Below are 20,519 nucleotides of genomic sequence, written 5' to 3' on the forward strand. Positions count from 1 at the left end.
GCACACATTCTTTGTTTAGCCTTTATCCTGGTTTGTGGTGTGATTTCCATTAATTCACTTTTGTTTGGAGGACAATAGCAGAGATAATATATGGAATAACAGCACTAGATCACTTACATTATAGCAGTTACAAACATTCGTTCTCTCACCACCCAGACGTTCTTTTTTTCTCTCTCTCTCTTAAATTAATAAGACAAAAAATTACATCTTGTGATGTTACCCAGAAACTGGAAAGATCAAACTTCTTCAATGCGAAGACTTTCCCATGGTGGAAAACTTACTGACTGTTACAAAGCGCTGACACTGGAGACTCCTTCCATAAATGTTAAATAAACATCTCCTTACAGAAGACTTATCAAGACTTAGATGTTTTTCTTTGTTAAATAACAGCACGTTATTAGGCTTAGATTATTTGGAGTGTCTGCTGTACAAGTCCCTGTGAATGACCAGTTACTATAGAAGCAATAATGTATTATAAGGAATGCATTAATATAAACCTGTAATCTGCTTTGCAGCCAGAACTACAGTCAGAGCTGCTGTTATAGAAAATTAATCAACACTTACTGATCAATCACAATAGAGAATTCAACAATGCTGTGGTATAAGACATTATATTGATGTTATGATGTCAGTGTTACATACAGTATCACAGATATTGTCAGTACATTTATGACACAATTCCTTAAATAATGCTTTCTTGTTGAACTTAATTTAAAATTTAAATAAAAAGCATGGTACCTGCTACTATACATCTGTCATGCCAGGGTCGCTGCTGTGCTGATTCTGGTCATATGGCAGTGATCGTATGGTTGCTCTTTTTCACTGATGGGCAGGGTAGAGGTGGGCTGACACAGTATCCATAACAATGGGTCCAAATATACAAAGTGACCTATCGGACCTACATCTTTTTACCCCTGATTCAAGCACATAGGAAGGTGGTTGAGGGTTACAGTGGTTTCCTTGGTAGCCCTTGGATTGGATCTCACAACCTTCTGACCACTTGCATAGTAGCTACCACTGGCCTTCCATAAATCATATTCAATTCCGTTTTATCTGTATAGCGCTTTTAACAATAAACAGAAATACAGATTTAAATTTAGATCCCTAATGATCAAGCCACTGACAACTGTAGTGAAAAACAATTTAAGAGGAACTAAATTCAAAAGGGAACCCATTCACTTCTGGGTGATACCAGATAGTAGGTTTATAAATCGTTACTGTATACAGGTGTAGAAGAGTAAATACAAACAGAAGTGAGTGTTCAGTTTGAGCAGATTGTGAATAAGCATCCTGGAATGAGCACATGACAGTCTTTATGATTACAGCAGAAAGGCTTTGGTACAAATCTACAGTATCCAGGTGAGATTATGCACTGAAGCAAGGGGGATATTTGGGTGTCACATGTTTTGGGGAAGTGCAGATCTGTAGGTGATCCATGTGGAACCATTCACAGCAGCAGAAAATGAGTCAGTAGTGCTGAAAACCTCAAGCAGAAGCAGAGGATCAGGCTGAATCAGGCAGTGCTATATCCTCTACCACTATCCTGTTATACTATTTACTTATATTGAAACTATTCAGCTGATTTTCCTAAGCAGTAAAATTCTCACTATTGCCACATTTTCGTTCTCTCTTTGATAAAAAAATTATCACATGCATGCAGGCAAACCGTATCAGTATATATGCACTTATCCTCTCTGCATGTCCAGGCGTATCCTGCTGGAGCCCAACACACTCGCCTTCCTGCCTGTGGAGGGTGAAGAGCAGTGTGTCAGCTCTAACTGCTCATCCGTGCACTGATATCACACTCCCTGCAGATCAGCTGGGCGTCTGAGGCCATGCTGCACTGGGAAGATGGGGCCTGGCTTATGCTAATGCTAGCATGAGGGAGGAGAGGGGATTGTGGAGCTTTGACACTGGACTGACTCTAATAAGCTGGGTTTGTCAGAGCCACTGACTTGTAGGCGGGTGGATCTAGAGCTGCTTAAGTGTTTAATGACCGCCATTTGAAAAGCCTTTGGCAGACAGGGACTGCACACACATGCACACACACACATGCACACATGCACACATGCATGTGTATACACTCTTACACTCTATGTATGTCCTCATATTTAATATTACTTGGTTTCAGGAGATATGGGTGTTAATGTAAACTACTACCTACTTATTGTTACCTCCACTAAAGTTTTAAATTCTATATCAAACTATTGATAGATATTATATTTTCACTGCTATCTAATATCACCACCAGCCATCAGTGATGTAATTTCTGGCCCAGAAAAAATTAAACAGCAGCCTGGAATGAAGAAACTAGAAATATACAGGTACGTTACATTTTAATTTTGTTAGTCATAATTTTCTAAGCTGTCTTTGTATGATTATTACAAGCCTAAAAACAGACCACATCTTTAAAATGAACTGTTATAGTTACTGATGTATTGTTAGCTCAGAGAATCTGTGTGCGTGTGTGTGTGTGAGAGAGAGAGATGTATATATGTTATAGGAATAGATGGTGGTCTGGGATCGGGGGGGTGGTGGGGGGGGGGGGGGGGGGGGATTAGCAGCAGTTGTCAGTGAAGAAGGCTGCCACAATGTGAGATCTAATGAATCTAATCCCAGTGACTTTCACCAGCTAGCATGCGGAATGCTAACAGCCCGGCTTGTCAATATCAATGACTCACATCAACAGCCATTTCAAATCCTTCGTCCCTCAGCCAGGCCTCACGCAGGCACCACACACACTCCGTTGCCAAGTTGAAATTACAGCTCTGATAACACACCCCGTCTGCTTGACCTTCCCTGTCTGGAGCTCGAGTGTGACTTGGCTGTGTTTGCCAGGACTTAAGATTTGAAAAAGGTCAACAAATGTCTTTTAGAGAGACTTTAGCTCTGTACAGGCCTCTCAAGATGTCACATTAGGGGCTTAAAGTGTGTAAGATTGAGTAGCACTGTGGAGCAAATAGCTTATATAAGGCAATCTATTTTGCACATGTACAGTTAAATATTCAATTATGAATTATAATTTTAGCCAGGCTTAAACACACTCTTTAGACTGCATGTGTAAAACTCAAATCAAACTTGTAAAAAAATTAACTAAATAAACGAAAGAATTGGAAATGACCTGTATTACACTACTTCCCGATATTTTTGGAGCAGTATTACTGAAAATTTATGTCAGGTAAAGGCAGGTTTATGCTTTCCGCATTGTATAGTTCCATAAGAATGAGGATAGGGCCGCTCTGTCCCCGTGATGAAGTATCATTTTTACTCGCTTCATTGCTTTTGAGTCATGTAACTGTGTTCTCTTATTGTCGCTGTATTCAAGGACAGGGTCAAAGTATCTGTTTTATAGAAAATGGCTGCATCTGGGTCTGAAGTGTTGCCTGAGGAATTGAAAATCGATGTTTATGTTGGCGGTTTTGTGGGACAAACAAAGGAAATGATTTATAAAGAGATTAATAAAGAGAGGCAACGGAAGGGAGAGTATAACTTTTTCGTAATGCCAGTGAGACACATAGATGTCATCTGATTTTCTTTGTAGCCTCCCATGGTTGAGTCATATAGGTGAGTGTATATTTATATTTCTAGTATTTCTACCACCAGCCTGTTTTCAAAATTCAACATTGCTTCTCTGTACTATCAGCATCCACACCTCTGCATAGTTACAAAAAATAAATAAATAAATTCCATGTCCTGTCTCAGCTTGCGTTATTTTGATCGATCACTCTGAGTTACTCTGATTGAGGATTGGTCTTTCCAAAATTCTGCATTTCTCCAGTCCATCCCGCATACCTTTCGTCTGGTGTGGTAGTGTATTTAATTTTAATAAAGAAAACAAAATCCCAGGTATAGAGCAGTGTCTGTGAAACAGGAGGCATGGGGACAGTTCAGAGTTCACTTAAAACATGACAGAAGATATTTTAACAATGAATACACCACATATTTGTGTTCATTCTCATTACCTATAAGCATTATTGTACTTTTCTTTGCAGCTACAGGCTGCACAATCAAGGCATCCGTATGTATTATGATTTTAAATAAAGTTCACATCAGATAGGAAGTGTGTTGCATTTTGATAGACTTAACTAGAGACAGAGTGTATTACAAATGCAAGAGGGTGCATGGGCTCGCATTTTATACATGTCCTACAGAGCTCTCGTGGATTGAAATGCTGGGTAGAAATCGATCTGCTGTGTGTGATGCATCTAAAAACTCTTCAGAATTGAGTCCAGGGTTAAGTCGCTTTTGACAGAATGAGTAACTCCAGATGCCGAAATGCAACACACTGTGTAGTGACCTAGAACATGTTAAAAAAAAAAAAAAAAAAAGACGTTGATAGAGAGCAAAGTTGGTGTTAGGTTGAGGAGATAAAAGATTCTTATGAAAGATAAACAATGATTTCATCTTGTAGTAAACAAGCTATGATATGAATGAAGGCAATTTTCTCATCATTATGTCACTCAACCATGTATGAGCTATTTGCTTTGTATGAATATTTGCATTACATGTCATGCTGGTGAATTATAAATGTTCACGCTGCATTGTGGACTTTTTTTTATGATTAAAAGGGAAGTTGCATAATGTATGCAACTTGGTCTGTTGCCTGTAGTGCTATTCAGGAACTTGTTTGGCGCAGCCTGCATGCGACTGATAATGGCCAAAAACATCACACTCAGTCAGGAAGCTCATACTCACTCATACTCATGCACAAATGTTGAACAAGCAGCCTCACAGTGCTGACAAAACCACCGCTATAAAACTCCATCTATTTTTTACCGCCTCGCTGGTACAGAGTATTTAAAGTATAACGTATAGAGCTGGCCTCATGCAGACATGGACTATATACTGCGTGATGGCATAACCGCATGACTGACCAGCTCTGTAGATCCTCTTATATAGCACTCAGCTATGACTTTACGACAGGGTGTGTATTTATACCAAGGCCCGACTGCATTGCGTTAGTTTGATGGATCACACCCAGAGCTTATCAGAGTTACTGTGATAGAGGATTGTTTTTACGATGAGTCACTCTTCAAAATTCAGTAAGCCTGAACACAGAAACCAAAGTATAGTAGTCACAGTTACAGGAATAAACACGATCTCATATATATATATATATATATATATATATATATATATATATATATATATACATGTGTGTGTGTGTGTATGTGTGTGTGTGTGTGTGTGTGTGTGTGTATGTATGTATAGGACCGCATGGTTCATGCAGTTCACCTGTATAAGGCACAGGTTCCTAACCCTGGACCTGGAGAACCTGCGGTTCTGCATATTTTAGTGTTTTCCCTGCTCTAATACACCCACTTCAACTCAAGAAATGCTGGTAATTAGCTGATTAATTGAATTATTTGTATTAGAGCAGGGAAAACACTAAATTTGCAAGACTCCAGGACCAAGGTTGAGAACATGTGGTGTAAGGTTTAATGATGATGAAGATGGATATCAATTTTTCTTTTTTTTTTTTTTTTTCTTTTTTTTTTTTTTTAATTTTGTAGGATCTAAGGGTTAAGAACAGGTTAGGGGTATGGTGTTGGGTATAAAGGTTAGCCTTTTTTTTTTTTTAGCCCTTTTTTTAATCAGAGCCTCATAATCTTATAACATATTTGTGAAAATTCAAACAAATTAGTTTTTTTTTTTTTTTTTTTTTCTGTCTACGGTGTCTTTCTTACACCCACAGACACTTGTAATTAATCTGAACTTCAACCGTTTCAGATAAATTGAGTCATTGAAAGAATTTGCTTGTTTTAATTGTCGGAAATATGTTTCATTCGCATGTTGGTTCATTATTATCGTTGTGATGAGTCTATATTCCACTGCTTGCCATGGAAATCTAATATTTATGCTATGTTGTGCAGTTTAGGCCCAAGGAAGCACATATGGACTTTATTCAAGCTTGTACTGCCACTGAGCACAGGAGGGAACATCTCATTGTACCTTTTTATCATATACACTGGTAATTCCTATCATATACGCTGGTAAATATGATGATCATTACAGACATTTGTGTGTTATATGTACTTTCCCATAGCATGAAAGCACTGAGCTGAAGCTCGACACTTTATTCTTGCATCTATTGTGTTACCATGATCTTGGCCAGCACTTCCTCAGCGCTAGGGTTTAGCAGTCAGTTATGTGTAGCGTATTAATAGTAGTGCTGTTTATCTAATAGTACTCTCTGTGTATTCTGTCTAGACAACATACAACACATGAAATCCATATACACACATGAACACAATTAGGTAGAGCTATTTATAGGAGTTTTGTCTCTGTGTGTGTGTGTGTGTGTGTGTGTGTGTGTGTGTGTGTGTGCGCGTGTGTGTGTATGCCTTCGCAAATGTTCCAGTGAGCAGTTTGAATATGTCTGGCATCAGCACTATGGCAAAGCAACTGAACATTTTCCATGTAGTGAACACAGTTCTCCCAATTAAGATTAACATGGTGACAATGTGCGTGTGTGCGCGTGCATGTGCACATGTGTGTGTGGTCACTTCCAATGCAATTAGAACAGAAAAACACTGGATTCAGTTGTGATAGCAGCTGTGGCTTTCCTCCTCCTGCTCCTCTAATCTCATTTTTTCTATCAATCTCTCTCTCTCTCTCTCTCTCTCTCTCTCTCTCTCTCTCCTGTGCCTGTCACCAGTGTTTGGCACCGTCATCAGACAACCATCTGTAATTACAGACCACCACGGCCCGCCTGCTTCACCACCAGCCAAAAGCACACAGTTTGTCACCGTTACGCTCACATTAAAAAATAATAATTACACTTTCTGGTTGTGTCGCCGAGTCGCCGAGTCGCTGAGTCACAGCCATGGCGGTTTGTGGCTTTAAATAGAGACGCAGGGAGACACAATGTGTGCCTAGAGCTGTTATCCACTCTGTGTACCGTGTTTGCCCTGTGTTGTGTTTCTCTTCCTATTGAACATACTGTATAATGTTGTCTTAAAAAACCTTTATATCCCAGAAATGTATTTCAATATATTTATCATTCATTATGTTTACATTAGATTTTCAGTAATGAAGCTTCCCCTTATTCAATATTGCGTATTGTAATTGCTTTACAATATACTTCGCTGCATTATGAACACAACTCTATTTCAATATTAACTTTACATTTTTAGGAATAGTTAAATGTTACAGTAAGAGAGATATGTAGAGGGCAGCAATGTGTGATCATATATACAGTCAGGGTCATGATGGATCCAAAGCCTATACCAGGAACACTCGGTGCAAGACAGGAATACACGCTGAATGGGAGACCAATCTAATCCAGGGTCCCGTCCTCGCGCATTCACACACTCATTCACACCTAGAGGGCAAATGTATGTTTTGGGAGGTGGAAGGAAAACCACACTGGCACGGGGAGAGCATGAGAAACTCCATATAGACAGTAATCTGAGTACTAGCTATACATTGAAGCTGTTATGAAATTTAATTTTAAAAATACACTCTTCATCACAAGTGCCAGAACTGGTTCTTTACAGTGATACCATACCAAAGATACCAAAGATACCAAAGGATCATTGTGGTGGGAAATAATAATTATAGCGACAACTAAAAGTGGTTAAAGAATCATGGGATCACTGAAAATTTCTTTAGGGAAGAAAAGAGATGGATGGATGGAATGAGCGAAAGAGGGAAAGACATTATGTAAAAATAATAAATAGACAGAAATTAGACATTCGACTCATTAACAAATCAGACGCAGCGCAAAAGACATGACAAGGTGCAGAAAACAACCTCACAACCTGGTGAGATTGGAGTTAGACATTCAACACAAAAACAGTTCTTCTGTGGCATCGGTCTGAAGATCCTTTTCTGACCCAGGCCCTCATATCAGTGTTCCTTCCAATGACTCATGGCTGAATGCTAGGACAAGAGTTAGAGTATACTGAAAAGACAGGCAACATGATTAACAGGCCAGTGTACACGCCTTCTTGTCCTAATTGGTTGATGTAGCTAGTCCACATCATTTGTCTTTCTTCCATTTACGAAGCCCGTGGCGCCACAGAGACTGGAGTTTCTCATCTGAGCACTACTTTTATTAAAGCTGCTGGAATGTGAAGAGAACTTCACCAAATATTACCAAAAAATATATGGACTTAAAAAATCATTAATCCAACCTTAATGCTGAAGGAGCAGTTATCTTAATCTCTTATGCCATGGCCTATTTGCACATTTGCACAAGAGCAATGTGAAATTCAATAAACCTTTCAAGCCTAAAAAAGTCTAAGTCCCGTAAGCATGTAAGTCCAGTTCGAGCCTCAGGTCATAGATTTTCAAAATTGAGTTTTTTTCCAGACTCAGGCCTGTTTGTCTCGAGAGTTCAGCATGTTTGTTGGAGTGTGAAAACTGTTTTCGAGCACAGGAGCAGTCCAGAGATCTGATCCCTGGTCCTCCTGTAAGTGGTAGTCTGAGGCTTCCACTAAACCATGGCGTGAACCGCAGCAGGTGCGGAAGCTGTGCTCTCAGCAGTACATGCTGACCAACATGATTCATTCAACGTCACTTTACTTCCTGTTTCAAGTATCATGATGGTGGGTTTTTATGGTCAGCAGAAGAGCTGGAACTCCTTACTGATCTGGAACAAAGAAGCCATAAAAACATTATTTTTTTGTAGATTTCTGTATATGTATGTGCAGGCAGCTTTAGCTCAAAGGCTTCCTTGGAGCAGGGGGGCATAGTGGCTAAGTGGTTAGCATGTTTGCCTTGCACCTTCAGGGTTGGGGGTTCGATTACACCTGCGTGTACATGGATTTTGCATGTTCTCCATGTGCTTTGGGGGTTTCCTCTGGGTACTCTGGTTTCCTCACCCTGTCCAAGGACATACACTGTAGGCTGATTGGCATTTCCAAATTGTCCATAGTATATGTGTGTGTGATTTGTTGAGCCTTGTTCCTCAAGTACCCTGGGGTAGGCTCCAGGCTCCCCCGCGACCCTGTGTATAATAAGTGGATAGCTTCACTGGAGCAACTGATGATCGTTGAGATAAAGTTTTTTTTTTTTTAAAAAAGTGTCAACAGCATTTGAATGCATATCGTTAATTGTGAAAGCTGGGAAGCTGAAGAGATTCAAGTATTTAAGTGTGAAAAGCCTGCAAATCATTTTGAAAGTCGAATTTCCAACTCAAAAACATCACTAATTAGTTAGAACTCAGTAGCAATGATGTTAGCCGAACAGTGCACATTTCGTCTTATTAACGAAGGAGAGCTGGGTGAAAGATTTTCAACATCAAATTAACTAAATCACACAGCAGAAGCAGTTCGAATTTAATTACATTGCCAAACTAGTCTCCAGCGCACACTGTTTAATCACACCAGCCTTATTTGAAAGTGTTAATTTATCACTGGAGGTTTTGCCGTGTCGATTACGTGATAACAGAAGTCTGGATTGATGAAGTGTAAAAACATTACTCGTTCCTACCAAATTGCTTCTGCTGAGGATGTTTCCAGGGTGGGGAGTTCTTTAAAAATGCTACACCCTCTAAACTCTATTAGAGCTTGCACAGCTAGCCTTCCTTCTAGCTATCAAGCTACCTCCAAGTTATATTGTAATATTCCCAACATCCTGTCTGTCTGTCAGTTTTACATAATAATACAGGATCTTCTTCGTGTTGAATTAGGCTCGGGGTTTGTGACCGGCCCCCTGTTTGCACCTGCTTCTTTTATTTTGTTGTAAGCAATCGGCGCTCATCTTTTGAATGCATCCTCTGGCTGCATGGATCCCGAGCACAGCACGCAACGTGTAATGATGCTTTATGAAAATAAAAGACCTTTCCAAAAAGCAATTTAGCTGAGAAATCCAGAGCCATGATGCTGACAGGGGGAGACAGAAAGTGAGAAAGGACTACTTATATTCGCACAGAATGATAGCTAATAGGGGAAAAAAGAGAAGAGCTGAAAGAGTGAAGTATTTTAATGTGTGTGTGTGTGTGTGTTTGTGTGCATGCAAATACACCTGCCACAGAGATAACTGCAAGCAGCTTATTTTGGCTCTGCACCAGGTACGAGTTGGAGAGATGGACTGGCATCTAAGCTTGTTTATTTGTTCATCTTAATCCACCAGTGATCAGATAGTGAATCTGGTTCTGTATAACACTCCAGATAAAAATACACTGATCTGATTTTGGCCTGAAACACTGGATCAGCATCAGAATTTGTCAAATTCCTGATATGCTGTCATCCTGACATTACTGTATTGCTCCTAAAACTGAAGAGATGGTCAACACACGTAGAAAACTATAACGATGACTTCATTAAGTCTGCTTATACCACAGCATAGGTGATTTCTGGAATCTGATTGGTCAGAAGGTGTTGAATAATTTTCAGTAACAACAGCTCAGGCAGTAGTTCCAGCTGCAAAATAAATCACAGGTTTATATTAAAAATTGCGTATAATTGTTGATATGGTGAAATTTTCCGTAAGGAGATATTTATTTATCATTTACGGATGGAGTTTCTCGTGCAAAAGTGCTCCGTAAGAGTCGGTGGTAAATGCTATAAAGATATAACTTTAAGTTTTCCGCCATGGGAAAGTTTTGTGATTACTTTGTAACATGACAAGCTGTGTTTTTTTTAACTTCAAGAAACAGTGAAAAGGGAGGCTGGTGAGGGAGAAACTGTTTACAGCTGCTACGATGCAAGTGATAACAGGAACTAACCTGGTTTTTGCAGATGTTCTACAACATTAAACATAATTATGAATGAATATAAAAGTAGATGACGTCATTGTTTAATCAATAAAAGTTGTAATCGTTGGCAAATTGCTGTAGTATAAAGCCTAGTTCACTTTGTAACGACAGACACCGACCAACGCCGACAACCACCAACTTTTAAACGCTGGACATCGGATTTATGTTGGGAAACACAACTCTGCCCCAACAGACACCAACAAACTTTTTTACAGACAGACAGACTGGTTTAAAAATGGATGATTCTTTTACCACAATCAAAATTTTACTATTACTAGTGTCTTTATTTGTTGTTCTTTGCCTGAAAAGACAAAGAGCGAAACAAAAGAGGTTGTGGGTGAAGCCTTGGTTGTTGTGACGTGAGAGACAGGGCACTTATTAAATTTATGCAGAGAACTGCAGACAGATAATGTGCAGAGCTTTCAAAATTTTGCTTGGCTTGCAAACTGGAGGGTCAAAATAAACAATTTTGTTTAAATAACACATCAATGCATAATTACCTTTTTGCAAAGAATATGTCCGTTTCCACTTTATCTTTGTGCGTTAATTAAAAAAAAAAAACTCGTAAAGCTCTGGTTTCTCTTCCCAGAGATCCACTAACTTTTCTTTCTGAATCTGCCATTTTACCCACAACAACACTTTAGCAATACAGGCTTTTGTTTCTATGGAGTTTTCAGGGACGCTTGCTTCATCGTCATGTCAACGGTTCATGCCCAGGTCAGATTACGTCAGAGTTTGTTAGAAAATCATACCACACTGCTCAGACATTCCTCGACTCAACAGACACCGATAGGGTTAACACGCTGATCTGACAAAACCTGACAAACGTATCTGTTGGTGCTGTGTGAACTAGGCTTAAGAGGAATAAAACATTTCAGGATGAGCTGTTATAGGAAATAATCTACTATTAGCAGTAGCAGTAGTAGTAGTAGCTTGTGATTAGACATTTTGTATTCACAGGGCCTCTTTTCATTCCTGGCATTAAAAGCTGAAAAGGGTACTATAATTCATGTCATTCTGACACTTTTAATGCTTTTAATCTTCTAACCCAGACAACTCAATCATAAAGGTCTTGGTAACCAGCTGATTGTGGACTCGGGGGTGTTGAATCATGGAAAACACTGTGCTTGACCTTACGGGTAGACTACTCAGCCCAGACACACAGCACACATTTGTTCTATTATCATAAGCACCCTTGTGGTCAGTTCATTTAGCGAGCATCTCACCTTCAATTAAAGAGCTATCAGATGCTTGACAGGCCATTTGATTAGTCTTATTGACTTCTCATTCACTTTGAATCTAATGTCAGAGGACACAGGTCTGAGCAACCCCTATCGTCAAGCACAAATAGATGAAGACAGGATCAGAGAGCAAAGCAAAGCAGCTGAGAAAGCGGTTTCAGAAGCCCAGCTCGTGTCCTCTTCTTAATCACGCTTAATGAGCAAGACGACCTCTGCCCTATCGCCCACACGCTACATGGGTTCTGACTGCAGTGGAGGCTCAGCAATGTCATATGGGTGAGTGTGAAAATAGGCAGTGGCTAAGAAGTCATCTAGAGCCTGTGTGTGGTTGCGTGTATGTGTGTTTAGAAAATCCTGGAATTCATCCAAAGCCTCCATCTGTCTCACTCGTCTCTTGGCAATCCACAGCATCCATGTTTTTTTAACAGAGCCTGCGGTGATGTGGCAATGATTGAGTCACACCAAAAAAAAAAAAAAAACATAAGATGCAATTTTTTTTTGCCTAGTCATGAGGAAAAAGCCGTAAAAAGAGGCCGAACAGTTCCTTGCTCCTATACCAGTGTACATTTCACCACCATCATGGACTTATCATAACATTTGTCCTCAATAATACGTTTGCTATATTTAGCCCTGTCCGGCTTTTATCTAGGGCAAAATGAGAGCCAGTCTCGCCAGCAGGCGGACAGAGACGTATGGAGCGCCTTCACGTCATCGCCCCACTGAGAGGTCTGGGAAAGAGCGAGGGAGCAGGTTTGAAAGATGAAGGGAGACAGAAGGAACAGGTTAAGACAGATATGGGGAGGAGGAAAGCGCTAATGTCTTTTTCACTACAGAATCCCTGAGCTCTACTTTTGGATAGTATCTAGTACACACTCATCACACACCGCCATCATAGCAGCCGTTCAGGGACGCCTCAGTTTGCAAAATAAATGAACAATTTTTAAAGCCAGCTAACTAAACAGATTGCTGAACACAGGTTTACTTTGACAGCTGCATGTTCATTACGGGGGAAAAGAAACTTCCGTCATCACAGTTTCATCATATAAGCAGCAAACACTCAGTCTGCAGCAGATTTTTTAAAAAGTGTTAAAGGAATTCGCAAGTTTACATCATCTGTGGAGCGTGTGGAATTACAACAGACAAGAATTACGACACATTTCTCTGTCCTTGAGCCTTTTTCTCAATTTATATATGTTTAATATAAAAATGCATTTGCTGGTGACTTATTGAATATTTTACTGAATAAATTATCTAATGAATGTTTTGAATTCTGAGAATTAACAATTAAGTAAAATGTATTTTTGTAGAAAATTTTAACAAATCTAATGAAATCAGTTAAAGGTATTTATAAATTAAGCTATACATCTTTATAAAGTAAGTTATTTTTTCAGAAATGGTACTTTGTACTGGTACTAATGGAGCATGTTTTCTTCAGGAAAAGCGTAAATAACTGAATTTAACGTTTACTGTAATGCTCCTGTGTCAGAAAGCTGGATGAAATGATATTAGAGCAGCTTTGATAAGCTTTCTGGTCCATTCTAATAGCATTGTAAGTTTTAAATTTCCATTATATGATGTTATATCATGTTTTTTTTAAAATATCATACCTTTCTGCTTCCACTGTGAGTGAGATTTGAGGAAACAGGTTTAGCATTTGTTTCTCAGTACAAGGAAATGTGCTCAGTACAGAAATATACTACAGATGTGGTGGATAGAAATTAGGTTAGGGTCGCCTTCATTGTGCTTCTCCAAACATCTTTAGTACAGCTTTGAAGTGTGCTTGGGGACCTTAAAATCAAATATTATTCCGAAAATTACAACGAAAAGGAAAGATTTTCCAGAAGGTGGTGAAAGTCTTGATGCATTTTTTTTTTAAACTATGTGACCACTTTTTGCTTTTAACTTATAAAATAAAATGCGCTACTTCCAGCATGTGCATCACTGAGTGAAAGCATGGGGTTTCAACAACAGTGTCGGGATGCAAACTTGCATTTGACCCAGTAATTCACTTTGCCTGAATTTTTCTGAATTATGTGGATGTTTTGTCACTTGCTCAAGGGTTCTCTGTTGAGCAGGCATGGCAAAGGACCATTTTTCTTCCACCTCTAGATGGAAATGTGTGCATGTTTGTTGTATGCCTGAAATACTTTATCTTGGTGGTGCAGAACTTGCAAAAAGCATGCCCCAGGTCCACTTCTTTTTGTTGTTTTATGCAAAAAGCATGCCCCAGGTCCACTGCTTTTTGTTGTTTTATGCAAAAAGCATGCCCCAGGTCCACTTCTTTTTGTTGTTTTATTTTATACAACACACAGTGTACACAAAAAACTTTTATATTTAACCACCCAGGCGGTCTAGACATTTTGTTTCTATTGTGTTTTAATCATGACTTGTACAATCATACACATTGTATTTGTTTTATTTCCTTAAAAATCTGATTATTGAGATCTGTCCATCAATGCAGAATCATTTTAAAGATTGAATCAAATAAGATTGATACACATAAGAATATTCTTCCCCCTCAACAAATGCCTGCCTTTTCTTTAAAATAACCATAGACTGTGTGTCTGTCTTCTACTCGCAGCAAAGTCAATGTCTAATTCAGCTATACAGTTTAAACTTGTGTTTTCAAACTAACATGGATTGTCACGAGTCGTGTTAGAATTGTCAGATTCTTTCCTCGGGATGGGAAGAATAGGAGTGAGAATACAAAAGAAAAAAAAATGATTTAGGATTTTTTTTTTCTTTAAGGGGTGTATATGTCTCTATCCCTCCATGCATTCATTCTGTCTTTCATATATATATATATATATATATATATATATATATATATATATATATATATATATATATATATATATATATATACCGTAGAGAGATATCTTTGTCATGTCATTTTGGCTTTCCCTCACAAACCAACAAAAAACAAGTTGTTCCTGTTTTGTTGGTCATCCCATTGAGATTTTAGTGAACTGGATGGTTCTTCTGTTTCACAGCCTGCTTCTGGCATGGTAGATGAGTCTAAGGTTTTTTGGTTTTTTTTGTGGCTGGTCTTCCAACCTACTTTTATGACTAATACACAGTTGAGTGTGTGTGTGTGTGTGTGTGTGTGTGTGTGTGTGTGCGTGCATATTCAACCCTCTCGGTTCTGGGAATTTTCTCAGGCTCCATATGCATCTGTGTTTTCAGCATGAATTTACAATTATTATTATTATTATTATTATTATTATTTTGTGAAAGCCATAGCTATAGACACCTAGTTATGGCCATTACACGTTCAGACTTCTCACATCCGAGTTAAGTTGAACGCAGCATTAATTTTCAGATCAATTTTATTTTATACTTTTTTATCAGCGGACATTGTCACAAATCCAGATGTAGCTTTAGATCCCTACTAAGTTGCTTCTTGTCAGGTGTGTATGGTGTTAGTGGATGACAAACTGACAGGCTGTATGATATAAAAACACAACATCAGTTTAAAAAAAAGAAAGTGGTGCCAAAATCTTTTGTATGCCCTCACGTGGTTGGCTGTGGTACAATTTAACCCCGCCCCCACACCTGTATACACTGGCAGTCAACAGGATTTGTTTAAAATGCATTGTTTGTGCTGACAGTACTGAAAAGTCTCATCATGGATCCGCAAGCACTTTCAATTACCTTATATAATATTATTGTACTTAGCAGTTATTCTTTTGATTTTCACAATCAGTATTTGGCCTTTGTTGTCTGTTGAAATTAAAACGGATGTTAAACTCAGCTTTAATGGCTACTGACAGCATGAAGAGGGGGTGCAGGAGTAATACCTGTGGAGAAAATAACCGTTCTCGTCCAGAGCAAAAAGGAGCGATGGATATTGCGAGGATATGTGCCTGTCCATTCGGAACCTCAGGCGATGCAGACTTAATTATTGATAACTGACTTTAATTGAAATACACTTATATAAAAGTATTTTACAATTGCTTATGATTAATTAGTTGTAACAAAGACATATTTAAATTAAAATAGACAAGCAAAATCGACTAATGTGCAATTTACTAAAGGTCAAGTTCATTTTTTTCCCCAGTGTGTGACCATAATGAACATGAATGGGCAGCTTCTGTACAGGTCCACCTCTGTACCTATCATCTCTACTGCTCAGACTCTGTACAAGTGTGAACAAGATGGTGATTATGTATTTGGTAAACCCTTGGCTTTCCAGCAGCACAGGTTTATATTTAGTCTTGTGTCAGCAGTGGCCAGTGCTTTGGCCATCTGCGATTCAGGAGCTAATATGTAAGCTCAGCCTTGAGACCCTGTACACGACTCCGAGGTGTAATTTCATCATGACTCAAGTTAGAAGTTTAATTAGGTTGAAGACTGGACTTCCATGGAAGTGAAGATCAGACATCATGAGAGGTTTGATGCAGAACTCTTTACTGTAAAAGCTCTAAAAAAGCTTCTTATATCTTATATCTTCTTATATCACCCCAAATGGTGGATGTCTTATGAAGAAAGTAGATAGATAGAAAAAAATTTGCTGTGTTGGCATTTTTTTGATATCCATATGCTGATATCTTAGGTTCTACCTGAGCTAAGCATATTTTTTTCCTTTCATTCTTTTTTTTTTTTTTTTTTTTTTTTTTAGTATTTCTTTTTTAGAAACTTTCTATAGCTACATGAACTGACAGATTTGAGCAAAACCTGCAGGTCCTTCATAGTAACGGATGCAGTCTTAAAGGTGGAGGGGTGATTTATGGACCTGACTTCCATCACATGCTGCAGTCAGAGCATCCTTGTCAGATTTCTGTCACATGCCAGCAGCAGTGTAAGAGCCTTATACACTGTGTGTGTGTGTGTGTGTGTGTGCGTGCGTGCAGGTCATGTCTGTCCTTCTAACACCTGCCCAGGTCCATTTTCATGCTACACTGGTTACTGGACAAGAATATTTCAGCTTTTTCATATGAACGGGGTTCAATCTTCAAAACTAATGTTCCTGTGGAACAAAATGAAAGAAAGTCAGATGTTTCATTCCACAACACCTGGGTCTCTGAGCAAAAATAACACAATGTGGCACTTTACATATATTTTTGTGACACAGTAGAGCTGCAGTTAATTGCATTTTTGGGATCATCTTTTAATAATAATAATAAAAAAAATCAACTGCAGTATTGGTGAGCTGAGTTAAAGTTTTTTAATTAGATCATGTGCTTCCATTTATATGTTTTACCTGTCAGACCAATCATAGCATCCTCTGACAAATTGGTTTTTGTTTGTTTGGTTTTTTTTTTGATAATTTTATTTTTATTTAATTTTTGTGATAATTTTTAGCATAATACAAAAGCATTTTTTTTATTTATTTTTTTTTAAATATTTGGCTGTTTTACATTGTGGTGTCACATTCATTTGTCTGATTGTGTCTAATTATGTTTAGACAGCATTTTAAAAGAGACAATTAATTTGACTGATTCATACAGATTAGTATGCTCTTCAAAGAATATAGAATTATTATGAGCAATGTGAATCAAAACCTGTTTATTAGTGTAAACTGCGACATAAAATATTTGTTTGTAAATTGACAGATTGTGATTGATAATCATGAGATAATGAGCAATTTTACCTTTTATCCTTTAGCCCTAAGTAACAGTTTATGTGACCGGTTTCTCCCAGCTTTATCACTGCACCAAATACATCCTAACGTGAACAAACCATTTGCAAGCATGAGCAGAAATTATGGAAATTAACAAGTATAGAAAACATGGAGACCATACTGGCTTAAAAAAAAAAAAAAGGATTTATTTTGTAGTCCATATAGCCAGAATGCACTGTAATTTTGCAGTACCTGTGATCTGTCTTCTGACACTTTTGCTATCTCAAATATCAGGTTATCAGCTCACATGTCAAACAATGCTGCCTGCAAACAATAATTTTAGTCCTGCAGTTTCTTTCTGCAGTTGGGTTGAGTCAATTTAGAGATTGCTTCCATGGACAGGTGTTTTATACCGCACCTGAGTGTGATTGCTTTGTTTATGTGCTTCCAAATGAACCTCACTAAAGGAGGTAAACACATCAGAGTGAATGCACAAAGGCTTCCTAAAACAATGGTGTGAAGTTGTGCAGAAAAAAGCTCCTTGACACCAACCACTTGTCTACTAAGTAACTGTTTCCCGAATTATTCACGAGTCGTGCCAAGCTCTCATTCTTTTTGTCACTTTAACAAAGCTCTCTGATTAACTCTTGTCATAAAGAGGCCCAGGGCCAATTAGATTTGTGCTGGGGAAGCGTGCAAGCAGGCAATCTGCTTCAAGCGCCGAGCAGAGGAGGAGCGCAACTCGACTGAGCTGCAAAGTTAATTTAAGGTCAATCACAACTGTCTGCTTTCTCTGTACAGAAAAAACCACACTGCTCCAAGCAGCTTGATTTGGTCATGAAAATCCTGGGTCAGTCCGGCGTTAATCATTCTAAACAAAAAGCACACATCCTTAATTAGTACCTCTGTCTCTCTAAAAGACTTGGAGGACAAAGGGTAGAAAATGGAAGGACATCTATATACTCCTGTAATTCCATTTCCACTATCCAGTACTGCTTTCTTCATCCCTAACTTTCAAAGACACATATCAGTTATCTTAACAAGCCAGCAGCTGCCGTTGCCTGAGGCTTTCACATGAGATTTCAATTGTGGCACAACTGCAGTCCCAAGATCTGGTGGCATCCTGCAGTCTACGAGTCTGTGACGAGTGTAAAATGTGATATATAGCAGTCTCCAGCCCCCACCAGACTCTTACTGAGGAGGTGTAGTAGAGGACGTTTTCTCAAAGTCAAGACCAACAGGACTGTAGTGAGGAACGCTAGAAGCTGGATGAATAGAAGTGTTCCATTCATCCAGGACTCTTCTGTGTGTCCTGCTGAGGGATGGATGCAGGATGATATCTGCTGCTTTCAATCTATCAGCCACTTTGCTCTCCCTGTGGGACTAGTGGAGACGGATAAAGCCACATTGTACCTTTTTATCTCCTTTTAAAGCACCATTGCTGTCCTCCCTGCACCGGCGAGTCTGAAAAATGCTGCCCATTTACAGAACGGTTATTGTGCTGCATTATGACAAAACAAAAAAATAACAGACTCCAAAACGTTTTGTCAAACTATATTACTCAGATTAGATTTTTATTATTCTTCACTTATGTATTTCAAGTGTGTAGCATTGCTGCCTCACAACTCCAGCATCCTGAATTCAATCCTGAGCTCTGGTTACTGTCTGTATGAAGCTTCACATGTTCTCTCCGTGTCTGTGTGGGTTTTCTCCTGGTTGTTCGGTTTCCTTGTAGAAATTTGCTATAAGTGTACTGGCTACACTAAATTGCCGCTAGTTGTGAATGTGAGTGTGCATGTATACGGTGCCTTGCAGTAGACTGGCATCCCATCCAGGGTGTATTCTCCTCATACCCAGTGATCCAGGGATCTACCATGAATCAGGATAAAGTGCTTGCAGAAATTGCATGAAGTAATAATTAATAATATTTTTAAAAATATATATCAAGTCAATATCATATAACACAGAGGAGTAAACTAATCAGCTGTTAGTCCATAAGATCTGGTAGTAATTAACAGTGTTTAGGAGTTTGAATTAATTATATATGTGACAACAATTTAAAAAAAAAAAGAAAGTCATGTGCAAAGAACATGCTCAGGTATGCGTTTTTGTTACGGAAAATTTCTCAGCCCCTCTTCCTATCAAAGGAAAAGGATCTCCATGTTGTGTGGTGGATTTTTTTTTTTTTAGCACAGCACTGAAACTTACGTGGTGGTGTGTATGGTGCTGGTATGGGTGTATCAGTGGCATTTCTCTGGTTTTTAAACACTGTATTATTGATCTATTAATAATGTTATTACACATTATCTACCTTGTTGGTCCAAGCTGTAGATGTTACAGACTAAAGTACAGTTTTCCTGTTTGATTTGTGTTATCTTCTAGTCCTTCATCAGTGTTCGTTTCTAACCGCTGACTTTTACAAAACGTTGACACTGGAGACTCCTTCCATAAATGTTAAATAAACATCTCTTCACAGAAAACTTCACCATATCAACAATTATGTTTTTTTTTTCTTTGTTAAATAACTGCATGTTTTCAATCAGTTTATTATTAGGATTAGATTATGTAGAGCATCAATTCCTGTGAATGAGTTGTTACTAGAGAAACAATAACATATTAGGATAAGCGCATTAATATAAACTTGTGATCTGAGTTACTGTCGTCACTACTGACAGAGCTGCTGTGATATAAAATTAATCAACACCTTCTGACCAAGCAGAATTGATAATTCAGCAGCAGTGTGATATTCGTTGTAGTGAGCACATACTGTATAAGTAAAGCTTGGGACTTGGCTTAAATGTGTCCTCACTGCAGTTATAGCTTTTCATTTATACGTGAGTTCCTGTTAGGTTAAGAAATAAAATACAGAGCTAAATGTCTGCGTGTGATTTAATCTTTGCCAAATTCTCACGACAATGTGTTTAATGATACGTATGGGCTTAATGACTAAAGCAATCACAAGAGCCATCACACTTTATCCTAATGAGTTTCTAACCTTACAACACTCTAT

The 20,519-nt window shown here is 38.5% G+C and overlaps 1 protein-coding gene across 11 annotated transcripts in view; it reads left to right on the plus strand.

Annotated features, from left to right (window-relative positions):
* The window catches only part of inpp4b (inositol polyphosphate-4-phosphatase type II B), a 332,497-nt gene that overhangs the window by 230,952 nt on the left and 81,026 nt on the right, over positions 1-20,519 (plus strand). The gene's annotated exons all lie outside the window — the stretch shown is intronic.

This window comes from Pangasianodon hypophthalmus, chromosome 3 (assembly GCF_027358585.1).
Source record: "Pangasianodon hypophthalmus isolate fPanHyp1 chromosome 3, fPanHyp1.pri, whole genome shotgun sequence".
Lineage (NCBI taxonomy): Eukaryota > Metazoa > Chordata > Actinopteri > Siluriformes > Pangasiidae > Pangasianodon > Pangasianodon hypophthalmus.